This window comes from Mycetomoellerius zeteki, unplaced genomic scaffold (assembly GCF_001594055.1).
Source record: "Mycetomoellerius zeteki isolate Tzet28-1 unplaced genomic scaffold, Tzet1.0 scaffold191, whole genome shotgun sequence".
Classification (NCBI taxonomy): domain Eukaryota; kingdom Metazoa; phylum Arthropoda; class Insecta; order Hymenoptera; family Formicidae; genus Mycetomoellerius; species Mycetomoellerius zeteki.
The window spans coordinates 717,325-730,577 of NW_017256866.1; positions in this window are offsets into that span (position 1 = coordinate 717,325).

The window sequence follows — 13,253 nt, forward strand, 5'->3', positions numbered from 1 at the left end:
ACTTCGTTTTAATTAAATTAACGATATATTGAGCAGGAGCAATGACGACGAATAAATGATTAAAAATAACTCAAATTGAGTATAATTTAACATTATGAATTTAACAGTGTAAAATTCCTAGCATCAATATTATTACATTGCTTAAATTGCTGTCAATTTAATTTGAGATATTACCACTTTAGTTCTATTTATAATTGCGTTTCAAGACTGAAAATTAATTTCATGGCGCAGTTTGCAGAATTGAATATGTATATAGAGGTAAAATTCACATCGAATCGTTTAAGCACTCGAGATCCGGCTCAGACCGTATGAGGCTTTTGTTTCCACATTATTCCCGTAATTGTATATTCACATTACGGTCGTAAAGATACCTTGTTTAATATAGAAATTTTCATCTAATGGCAAATTCAAAGTGTTCTACGACAGGGAGGAATGTAAAGGAACGGCGCATAAGAATCCTGAATTCTGGCTTCGGTAGACGTCACGGCGTACATAATTACTACGTACGTACGCAGGTATCGCCGCTACACCTTCATCATCGAGAATGAGATGGGAGAAAAAATAGTTTGATCAACGGGTAGGCGACTGCGCGTATTATGACTCACGTCTATCATGTTGAATCCTTTAGGTACATCAGCTTCACTCATAATCCTTCGAATACTGACGAGGCCTATCCAGACCTCGCCCGCTCGCAGTTGCAGTCAGGCTGACTCGGCTCCGGAGAAGCGGGACAAGCCGATAATTTAGCGGTTTTGTTACTTCTGGAGTAGCGCCGCGTTTGCCGGCGCACTCCACGCATTTTACATGCATTTAAAGCCACCGTGCACGAATCGAGATCCTCTTCTCTTGCTCTATTCTCTTTATCTCGCTTTCCGTCTTTCTCGCATCCCGAGACGCTGCAACCTGTAACCGCTTGGCCGCAGCGGTTTTGCCTCGCTCGGTTTCGATTTCTACGCTTCTTCAACGCGGTCCTTCCGACACTCTCCCTTCTTCGCTTTGGCCTTTGTAGGGGCCGGCATTCGACGGAACGGGATATACTTTTTCTTCATCCCGAAGCGCAACGATTATACAAAGGGTACTTCTTCCTTCATTGTACTGACTATAGTTTCCGCGCATCATCACGGTCGCGATCTTTCCTCTCGGAAATATAATACTAACGACTCAAGTTGCTACCTCACGCCAGTAGGGCGAGAAGGACTTTTGTTGCGGCGTGGATAAGAACCCGTTGCATAAACGTCAGGAAAAACAGAGTACAACGAACAATCTTCATGGCCACGACGGGGGAATATCTATTAAGCGTCCGCGCCCTCCGCGCCTCACGAAGAATTAACGGCTGCAACAAAATCGCCCGGGGCCGAAGGAGCATTACGATTTCCATTCACGCTTTTGCAACGATTACCATCGCGTATCCGCGACCGCACCGTTGCGATTTCACATATCCGGATAAGAGACTTGTTGCGAATAACGGCAAATCCAAGGGGTGCGATGTATTAAGAACGAGAGGAAAGTCCGATTACCGTTGCGCCGAGAGATCGGTCGAAGAAACGAGGACGACCATGAATTGCGATTCACGAATCGAGCATAAGTGCACGGCGGCGAATCTCTATCGCGGTATCTTATAGATCGCTTCAGTAATGCCGGATGAAATGCCCTCGATCGATTCGCCTCGTGTGCCGATCGATTCAACTGTACCAAAACCGGATGCGTCTTTTTTTGTCGAGCCGTCTCGTCATGCTTGTATAACGAGTTTAAACAAGTTTAATCATGTTTCCTACGCAAAAGTCGATTTCACGGCAATATAAACAGGCGAGAAATTGTGCACAGCTGTCGCAGTTGTAACGACTTCCTTCTCTAACATTTCTCTGTTTACTATATCTGCCCTCTATATACTTCTATGATTTTATCATAAAAAAATTATATCCTCCAAAACAATGTTAAACATTAAAGATCATTCTGATGATATGATTGAGTAGGATGTTCGTTTTTTATTATAGATTTTTAGCATTTAACGACCACTTAGTACTTATAAAGTAATTTAATTTCATTGTATTTGCATGATACGTTTTGACGATAAGATAAATGAGAATAGTTGCTAACTGATTTCATTGAAGTACCCAGTTAATTACTTGCCAAGAAATGACACGATATCATAATCGTATACATGAAAAATTAATTGGGAATTCTTCGAAAATTTATCCTCTGATAAATGCGATTTAATAAATATGATGTCAAAATTGGCAAATGTAATAAAATCTTAAACAAAAAATTTATTTGATGACGAAAACTAATTGAACTGAAACTAAATATTACGATTACATTTTTTTCTGTACAAAACGACATAAATATAAAAACATAATACATTTGCTAAGAAAAAATTCACAAATATATGTATATTTATTTCAATAGTACTAACTGATGAACATTTAATTACAGTAAATATTCATACTAAAAACATGATAGTAAAATCAAATTAATAGTTTTTATAAAGTTTTTAAATAGTTCCAAATAAAGATATGTTTACATTTAGTAAATATGTGTGCAGTTAGTATTATTTATTAAAACAAATTATTAACTATTTAGTACATTTTTCAGTGTAGTGACTAAAAGGTCAACTTAAATAAAATATTTGCTAAAAAACAAAATATATTTTTCAATACTTTCTTCCGTTAAATGAGAAATGTGTTATCGAGAAACAATACATTATTTTGTAAAAGATAAAAAATATAGTTCAGAAATAGCATATAGGAAGGAAAAACGTGATTAAAGATAAATTATTTGGCTATAGATCAAACATATTTCCTTCCGCTTATTTCAATAGAGAACCGCTTAACGCAAACAATATATAGCATATAAAAGAAGAATTCGTCGCTTAGTAGCGCACGAATCAGTGATGCTTGACACCGTTTCAACAGGCAACGCTTGAACAAGCATTGTTTCGCGGTAATGCGCTCTCCCACGCGTGTAACGCCTCGTTTCATGGCATGTGCACCTCGATAGAAAGACAAAGAAAGATAGAAAGAAAGAGAAAAAGAGAGAGAGAATCCTCTTAAATTTCTTGCCTATTCTCCCTCAGGGTTGTATGTGCCATCCATTCCTTACTCTTGCGCTAACGCGAGCAAACGCGCACGTATGCATGCGCACCGTGCGATTCACAAGCCCGCCAGGAAGACTTACGAGCTCTCTTCTCGGTTAATGGAATACGCGCGCACAAGAACGATGGACCCTCGCGACCGGATGACCAGTCCATTTAATTACCTCGCGTCCTATTCCATCACGAGGGCTCGGTTCGTCGACGTCCATGACAGGAGGAAGAAGACAGAGCGATAAACGCGGAACTTGCATCAATTTCCATTATTATATTAAAGGCATCTTTTTATTCGCTTTATCTCGTGCGTATAATCAAGAAGATTGAAAAGATCGGGTATTTATATCCCGTGCTGATTCTGACCCGAATAACAAAAGTTGCTGCTAACCTGTTTAGTTGTAAACGAAAAGAAACTTTTAGGGAGTTGTTACGTTTCTCTCTCACAGAAGCGTAGAGGGAGAAATTTCCGCAAGCATAAACCGAACGCAAATAACACAAGACCGATGAGAAGACGTCTGTACTCTGTAGAGAGAGGTCATGACTCGACGAAGAATCGAGAAATCGTTTCTCGTCGTACCTTCCTTATGGCTTTCCACCTCCATCATCCGAATGTCCGCGGTAGCAAGAATCGGAATTGTGAGAACTCGAGGAATCCTTCAAGGAAGACTTTGCTTCGTAACGACGTTGGCTAACATATAAAACAACATTTCCTAAAAATATTGGAAACGCAATTCATGTCGTTTATCAGATTTGCGAGCGCTTAATGCGCGAGAAATTACGTCAAGAACAATCTTTATCTTTTTTTGAAAATAAAATTTCAAATGTATAATTCATATGTCTTCAAATACTCATTTATATAAGTATCTTAATACAATAAACAAAAGTGAAGAAACATAATTGTAAAATAATTTATATGATTGCTTTGTAACAAAAAATCATCTATTTAAATGTGAATCTTAAAGTGAGATTTATAGGTTAATTAATATATCGTTGAAACGTTCATGTGTATTTCCAAATTAAAAAATTAACATAAAATCTCTGATTATTTGTTTCTTATCGTATTATAAATTGATTTTACACTAATTAATCTTATATTTCGCAATTTTTTTAAATATATTCTTAATTAAAAACCGGAAATTTAGAAAACGATAATTTATTAAGACCGTTAATAAATGCCAATCAGAAATAAGAAGATCATAGCAATCTGCGCAGTTATTTTCAAACGTATCTGGAATAAGTAAGACACATGTAACGGCAACAAACGAGAAACTAACCAACCGGAAAAAAATTTAAGAGCCTATTACTGAAGTAAAGATATAAATCGGAAGGTATACTATATATCGAGGATCTGAAGGGGTTTTATTGCGGTCTCGATCGCGCGAAATTTCAGATACTGCTTTATCGAAACGCATTACTGGCAGCTTCGAGAATTGGCAACCTCGAGAAGAGCAGAAATATAAAGATTACTGTTTCACGCGCGCTCAAGTGCGCCGGAGATAAAACGCAACCGCGAACTCGTAAACGAAAAGGCGAACGTTCTTTTCTGAAAGGTGCATCTTCGGAGGCGGCAATTGCAATCGGGACTATCACGAATCGCGTTTGACTCCTAAAGAAACCCGCGTAGCCTCATCTCCAATGTCTACACAAATATTGGCAAGTCAGCGATCGGCAAACAGAATTTACCGCGAGACCTGAAAAAAACTTACATTTGTATCGCATCTTGCTATGTGCTATTTAAAATGAATGTTTCATTAATTGTTATCATATTAAAGAATTCATTTCTTAGATAAAATTTCATATGCATATATTCGCTTACGAAAAAATTGCAAAAACATATATTAATTAAATGTATACTTCCGTTAAATATATATTAATCTAATGTAAAAAATTAAAATATTATAGATAAATTACTTTTTCAAGGGCATAAAGAATATAAATAAAAACAAGAATTTCAAAAAAATCTTCATATAATTAAATATGAATGCAATAAATAAAATTAATCTAATTAAATAAGAGACATACCATATATTTAAAGCGAATCTCAGTGCTTAAATATTTCTGTGTGAATTTATATACATATCTAATTCTGTAAATCGCGCGTCGAAATAAAATTAAATTCTAAAGTATAAAAGATTCAAGTGATTTATGAGACGAATTCGAAAAGCTCGAAGTTGAAACACTTAAACTTCAAGTTTGAAAGTGTATACGTTTCACAAAGAAGTCAAACTATTCTAACTATTCTAATTGTTTTCAGTAAAAAATTCCACATATTAAATCAAATTAATCTCTTAGTCAGCGTCTTACGTCTTTTTAAAGATAGAATAACTACTTAATCTTATTGAATGAAAAACTGCTTTCTCATCGGACAGGTTTTTATTACACTTACACTATTCTATTGATAAAAAAATATTCGTAATATCGAATTGAAATTCCAAACTCATCAAAGTAACGGAGAACGTTGTGAATTCTTTGAGAAAAAAATCGGTAATATATCTCCGTCGATTAATCGCAATGAGAATTATCAGGTGTACCGACCATTTTATCGGAGACGATGCGGATAGACGCTCGCGATGGGCGGTCTGACAGTTGCTACCAACTCAGACCGGACCAACAACGTAAGGAGATCGGTAGTGAGTGGTCGCTGCCGTCTCAAGGTCTTTCAACTAGGAAACGATCGGCTTTGCCTCTACCCATTAGCTCGCCAGATAGGAAAGTAATTACCGATGCATAAATCCGCCGATTGGAAGCCCTACGGCGAGGAAGCATAACGGACACTAGAAAGTGGCGTCTCCGAGCGTCGTTCGTAATTCGCGAGGTGCAAGTCGTGTCACGTACGAACCGGCCGTTTTGCGCGTTCCGGCGGCGAAGCAGGAAGCGTCCACTGGATTATCGGGATATAATCCTGGATAATTGCAGGTATTCTACTCCGATCCTCAACTACTTAATTAGCGCTGGAACCTGGCTCATACGCCGGAAAGGCCCATGCGATTCCTCACGCACGGTAACGCCTACCCAAGCCGTCGCCACGTAGAAATCGTGGATGTTGCCTTCCCCTATTTTCTACCTATTTTCTTCTTTAGCCAATAAGATCGATAACGAAACCGAAAACGGTATATTATATTTTTCTGCTAATAAGCATTTAAAACACAATAAATAATGTGTGGTTATATAAAAATCAGTATAACAATCTTTTTTTTTGTCTTAAAAAAAACAATTTTTGTGATACAAAAATTAATAATTGTTTAAAATTTAATACTTTATATTCCAAATATTGAAATTTAAGAATAATGTTAAAAAATTTTTCATTATCTATAATATTGGCTACTACCTGTTATGATACAAAAAAGAATTAATTGTATTAATTTAAAATTACTGATATAAAGAGTACTAATATCAGAGCTGCGCGAAAAATTTTCTTTTAATCTTAAAATTTTTTATATGTATATAGATCTTTTCGATTTTGCAAATTTTGTGTTTCATAGAAATACGTATATGCAAGTATTTACTATTCAAGTTGTTATAAAAGTATTTGCTTTCGCATGCTTACATCAGTCATTATGGTCATTTTGTACGTATAAATTTAAAAAAAGGTGTTAAAAGATTTAAGATATTAAAGAAGTGCCGTGAAAGATCGCTTACCGTAATGAATGTGCATTTATAACGTGTACAAAAGGTATACGAACGCGACGAACAGCATCGTTAATCGGCATGTCTTGCCATTATAATCCGAGATAAATCTAAGCACGCCGTTGATTAATCTTGCTAACCAAAGCGCTCAAGCAACGCGGTTCCATTGTCGGTCCAATTCTGTCGATTATATTTCAATGCGTCGCGTTGTTGATTGAAGAAAAGAAAGCTCGAATCATTTCCGCTAGCTCGAGTCACGATCAATATCGTATTGCGAAAGTTCAATCGCTCAGCCTCGGTGATCACAGCTGTGCGCCGACAGAATTGACCGACTAGAATAAAAGTAAACAAAATCGAATTCAGAGATTCGATCCATAGATATTTAAATACCATAAATAAAAAAAATATTTTAAAATTGCTTTTAAGAGTCTTTTCTTAACCCTTCGGAGCTGGCAATGAGTCTATTGGACTCACTTAATTATAAATCTTTTTGTCAAAAATGTCAAACAATTCAACTTTTCTTTACGTTACATCTGTATAAATTTGAATTATTCTTGTTAAAATATACTTGTTATTCGTTTTTTGTATTATTTTGGCTTTTTGAAATTAATTAGTGTCGTTTAATAAATATAAATTAAATTACAAACCCGTCAGTAACTATTGATGCGTTTGGGAAGACACTATTAGCGCTATTTCTGTCATTCTATCTTCATTGTTTATTAGACGTAAAATAAGAACAGAATGACACAAATAGCGCTAGTAGCGCCTCCCCGAACGCACCTTATTACAAATTTTGACGTTAACTCTGGAGGGTTAAGAATGATAGATCAGATTTATCGAATTACATATTGTCAATATGTAAATAAATATGTAAAATGCTATGTAAAATTCTGTGTGTGTGTGTGTGTGTGTGTATGTGTGTGTGTCAGTCATAATTAAAATATCACTGACAGCATTTAATTAATAGCATACACACGTCTGTCAGCAGCTGAACAGAATCGAAGCGGTAAGTTACTTGGATAAACTAATAAGTTTCTTCTTCAATCGTCATTTGAAAACTAGTTCACTCACTTTACTCCGGTCAATTTCTTGGCAGAAAACATTTGAATATCTTCGTTGCATACAAACGTCTGGCCTCAGTTCGATTTATCCTCCATTCAATCCTCCGTATACCATATCCGCTGTATACCATATTACCAGATGAATAATAAATCAGCGCGATGCGAACATCGGAGAACCGATAATTCTGCGACACCCGTTGCGTTAAATAAAGCTAACAAACCGAGGAGTTTCGTTTAAATCATTCTCAGTCTATAATTTATAGACGCGTCTGCGTGGACTTCTTAACGTCGAGACGACGACCACGCAGACGTAACTTACGGCGGGTTGTCGATTTTTTGAATCTCGCTACTTAGTTGGCCGCAAGAAAACACTGTTGCACGTTCTGCATCATTAGCTACGCTGTGCACCGAAGTGCACCGTCGTGCCTTAGTGACGCGGGGAAGAAAAGCGCGTTGCGTCGAAGATCGTCACGATTTGCGGGGGAATCATCGCGTGCAGCTTGGGTTTTCGCTTCGAGGGCATACCTTCAATATCGCAACTTCACGGTATATATATATATATATATACGTGTATATATCGATTATATGTTCTGAAGCATTTCCGGTATCCAATGCAAAATATCTATTATTGATTAAAAAATATCCATTATTGATTAAAAAATCGCTACGTTGTTTAGAAAGAGAGACTGATACGTGAGAAAGCCATTTTTCTTCCTTCTATATTCTTTTTCACTATTTGGTATCTATCAATTCCACAGCCTACATCACTATTTTATAAATTATAATGTGATTATGATCATAATAAAGATTTTTTATGCATTTTACCATTGCAATTTTTATTCGAAATCTACCGTAGTAACAGACCATATTATATATTTGTACATGTATCTTTTTTATTTCTATTGGTTTAATTCAACTTGAAAACTACACCTAAATTTTAAAACGTCCTGTTTGAAATACGAAGTGCAAGTAAACGAGATAAATAGATCTGTCTCTTCACATTGATTTAATTAGAATTCTATTCCATATTTAAAAAATGTACCATTGAAATTCTATTTGACAATGATGGGACGGACCGTGTAACTTCGCATTGCGATCGACGAAAAACCGCGTAGTCTGTCTTGAATGACTGTCGAAACCTTCCATGAATCTATCAGCTTTTTGCGGATCGCACACGTGTCGCCAGATTCGAGACACAAGCAATGAGCGCAAACGCCTCCTCCGCGCGAGTAAATTATCTTGGCTCCTCGTGGAGCCAGCCAGTGGGAGATTAATTTCAACGCGCGAGCGTACTTTTCCCCACACGACAAAAAAAAGCCACGCTCGCGTATATATTACGGGTGGTTGTAGTGGTGCATGCACGACGAACAGATATTAGATCCTCTTTGCCGTGATCTACAACCACGGTGAAGCAAATCGCCGTCGCGCATCACGAGACGAGTGGAATACGTCCCCGAGGCTTTCTGCGCGTCCTTAACAACCGAGTGACCGAGACACGTGGATGTATATGACCGTCTGTCTCTTCTCTGCGCCCGCTCTATATACCCTCTTTCGTATATCTTGGTACGCGACGCAGCGAGGAGATCCACGGTGAATCTCCAACGCGCTCGCACGCTTCCACTCTTATTCCCGTCCTGTCACGACCAGTCGCATCATTAGGCCATCCGGTATTACAAATGACGTTGAAGGGACTCCCCAGGCTCCTCCACCTCTTCTTTGTACTCCCGTTCTCTCGCCCCCTTGCCCTATCGTTCTGTCTCTCTCCGCCATTCTCATTTGTCCCCTTTTTCTCTCTCGCTCTGTCCCGCAACACACAGCGGGGACGCGGCGAATCTCCTTCAGCTTCTCCGCGCCGGAGTCTATCTCCAGCTGGTTGCCGAGTCAATCCGGCGAAACGTCGCTTTAACTGGATCGTACGAACGCCATAGCAAAAACCAGCAAGCAAGTCATAAGCATTTATGAGTTTCTTACTGGCGATAATAAGTTTGGAACGATTGCTGTTTGTATCATTGCGCAAGGTGTACTGCGCCCGTTCCTGTTCTTTTGCCCGATGACATTCTTGGGACGATCGTCTTGGGGAGTGGGGCAAGAGAGTGCATGTATCAAGAAAGAAACTGCACTAAATTCATAATGTCAAATTATACCCAATTTGAATAACTTTTAATCATTTTTATAGGTCGCCACTGCTCTTACTCAATATATCGTCAATTAAATCAAAACACAATGCAGTTAAACAATTTAACTCAAGAAAATGTATTAAATTCGACTCAAATGTAGGCCCGTATTCAGAACGCACTTATAACGATGTAGCGCGCTAACATACTACACTTTACATCACGCATATTATAGAATTTCAGAGATAAAAGCGCGCTTTTATCGATAAAAGCGAGTTCTGAATACGGGCCTTAGTTTCTTATTTACTACACTGAAAAAAATATTTGTGTAAAATTACATGATTATGCTGGGTTTTTTCCGACCCAGCATAATCATATAACATTACTTAAATATGATTGTAAAATTTTCTAAATGACTAGAAAATTACATAAATATTTAGGTGTAATTTTCCAGTCATTTAGGTAATTTTACAATCATATTTAAGTAATGTTATATGATTATGCTGGGTCGGAAAAAACCCAGCATAATCATGTAATTTTACACAAATATTTTTTTCAGTATAGTGTATACATTAATATAGACGTTATTTATTTTTAAACTAACCATAGAAATAGATTGATTTTCATTTTGATACATATAAAAGTTAAAAATAACAAACTGTTATTTCTAACTCAATACATATACTCAATACATTTAACTCGATACATTTTGTTATTTTTAACTCAAGGGATTGGGTTATCATTGCTTTTGAAATCTAGCGGTGTACGGTGCCGTATTCTCGTGCCTTATTTGTGCAGTATCTGATTAAGGCATGGGCTGAACAAACTATAACCCAAGGCAGCAAGATTTTTAGGGGCAGCAGAATTTGTTCTTAGTATTGCTACTTAGACCCAATTGCATCAACGTTTCTTTGACTTTAAGTAAAGCTTAAAATCTTTTTTATTTAAATCGAGAGAGAGGCAGAGAGAGAGAGAGAGAAAGTTTTAAGCCTCGCGCGCTTAAAGTTAAAGTAACGTTGGTGCAATCGGGCCTTAGGGCCAGTTTCACCAACGCCGCCGATTAAGCTTAATCGGTGATTAACTGTCAACCGTGATTGGTCAATTCTAGTCAATTCTACTAAACAGCAATTATGATTGGTCAGTTAACGACCGATTAAGTTAACTGACGTTGGTGAAACTGGCCCTTAGTCGCTTAGTAAACGATTGCACTACTGGATGCATTCAAATTATTCATAGATGATTTCTTTCTATAATTGGTTTCTTGATTTTAAATTACATACTGTATGTATATCCAAACATTAATGTCGTCTTTTGATTGTGTTTTTGTATTGCAAGCACTAATTGCAGGATATAGTTTCTCCACCACAAAGAGAGTAAAAAGTTGTCTACACGTTCAACTGCGCAATAAAAAGATTAAATAAGCTTTCCATTCTTCATATCGAATCCGATGACCATAAACTTAAATTATAACGACATTATTGATCAATTTTCTATGTTAAAATGCAAAAAAAATCATTTTAAGGGGATTCTAAAGTCATCTGTATTATTGACTAAATCGTAATTTTTGTATAACAAATACTTTTTTCTCTTTCACAGATTCGAAAATCCTTTTCCAGGATTAAAGTATTCAATTTCGAAATTTTTTGTCGTGCTCGGGGCATAAATTTCACCTCACAAACACATATTAATGTGTATACTTTAATCCTGGAAAAGGATTTTTGAATCTGTGAAAGAGAAAAAAGTATTTGTTATACAAAAATTATGATTTAATCGGTAATACAGACAGCTTTAGGATCCCCTTAATATAATTTATTCGTATCTTCAGTTTATATTCTTCAATTTTTTATTTTCGTTTTTCTTACTTGAATCAAAATAAATAAAGGATTTTTTAAAACAAGATCTCGAGAAAATCAATTTTTAAATTAGTCTAATATAGATAATTCTTGAAAAAAAATTTACCCAGGTGAATCACATATAAAAAGGCGCTTGAAATATTTTAGCCCACAGTGCAACAGGCGCAAAACAGGTGAATCCAGTATTGTACTTGCACCTTCTTTTTCGTCGATATTAATATAGTGATTTTGCTTTATGAGATTTGTTAATGCGAGAACAAGCGGCGATATATCCCGGCGCCATCTGATCCCGACCGATTTTACCTATCACTCATACACTCGAAGACTCAACCGGTCCTCGTAATGAGCGATCATTCCTCAATACATATCATTGCATTAGCCTTCAGGACAGTCGTGCACACGCACCATGATTCGTGGAAATCGTGTGAGCCGTGATGTAGAAGCGAAAAATGAACGAGAACAACCATTCGCATTCTCTCATCGAATACTGGCACGCGGTTTCTCTCTTCTTCTCGCATTCCACGCGCCGCAGACAAAACCGCGTCTATCGTAATTTCCGCAAAAAGATCATCCATAGCGATTGCTCTGTAACGACAGACGCGTCAGGAAGATTTAAATGCAATCTGCCTGCTGTGTGTGATAGCACACGTATAGTCAATATCATGCAGCACGCGATCGATTTTGACACGAGCAAGTAGCTCACGCTTGACGGTGGTCAGACGGATAAAGAAAAAGGGAAATGAAAATGAGAAGAGGAACGAACGTGAGAGAATTCACGGAAGAGAGATAGGAACGAGAGAAGCAGCGAGAAACAACGTACGCGGGTGGACAGGCGAAAACAGTGGGATACAAGAGGAAAGGTCAAGCAATGTGTAGAGATAAGATGAGATAAAGTTGGATGTAAGGGCATAAAGCCGGGTACGAGAAAAGAGAAACAGAAGGGGAAAGGTGTTTTATTACAGCCGGAGATACGACTCCTGGAGGATAACGACGTTACGGTGACCAAGGAAATCGCCGCGGTTATATACTCCTAGAAAACAGATGTAGCTAACATAAAAGCGTATGACTAATTTACAATATATCTCGCCCGACATCGTTGTAAAATTAAGCATTGCCAAAAGGTGATTTAAAAAATGAACACTAAAAAGTAAAAATATCCGTGTGCGAATTACATTAATTTCAAGACTTTTAAAATAAAATGTATTAAAGCGCTTTTAGAACGTATTTAAATATTTTTTAAATGCTTTCAACGTATCTTCATTAAAAAAAATATCTAAAAATAAATTAAAAATAATATACAAAAATTATAAAAATTAAAAAAATTTTATTAAAAATAGAATATAAAACAAAAAAATCATTTTCTACATATAATTTTTAAGAGTTATAAAAAAATCTAAAGATTTTAATCTATACTGAATTAATACATAAATTAATATCAGAAAATGGGAAATATCTCCTTTTTTAATATCATACCCTTTTTCTATAAATATATAGTTATTTTTAAGATATTTTC